Below are 298 nucleotides of genomic sequence, written 5' to 3'. Positions count from 1 at the left end.
CCGGGGATGGGGGCTGCCAGCTGCGTTTCACCATCGAGGAGGCACCGTGGGCCAGGTCGTCCCTCTCATCCGGGCAACAAGTTTCAGCTGTTCTCAGCCCGCCCCATGAAGGGGCTGAGCCAGGGGCACATTGGCAGAGCAGTGTGCTGCTCAGGGGATGGGGGCCGATGCCAGACAGACCACAGCCTCCAGGGATGGGGGGACACATCCTGCTGGGGCCAGGCACCCCCACGACCAGGCAGGGGAAGAGCAATGGACTCAAAGCACCATCCTGGCACTGCCGGCAGAGCCCAAGCAG

The sequence above is a fragment of the Fulmarus glacialis genome, unplaced genomic scaffold (assembly GCF_000690835.1).
Source record: "Fulmarus glacialis isolate BGI_N327 unplaced genomic scaffold, ASM69083v1 scaffold35804, whole genome shotgun sequence".
Lineage (NCBI taxonomy): Eukaryota > Metazoa > Chordata > Aves > Procellariiformes > Procellariidae > Fulmarus > Fulmarus glacialis.
Note: the sequence above shows the minus strand (reverse complement) of the source record.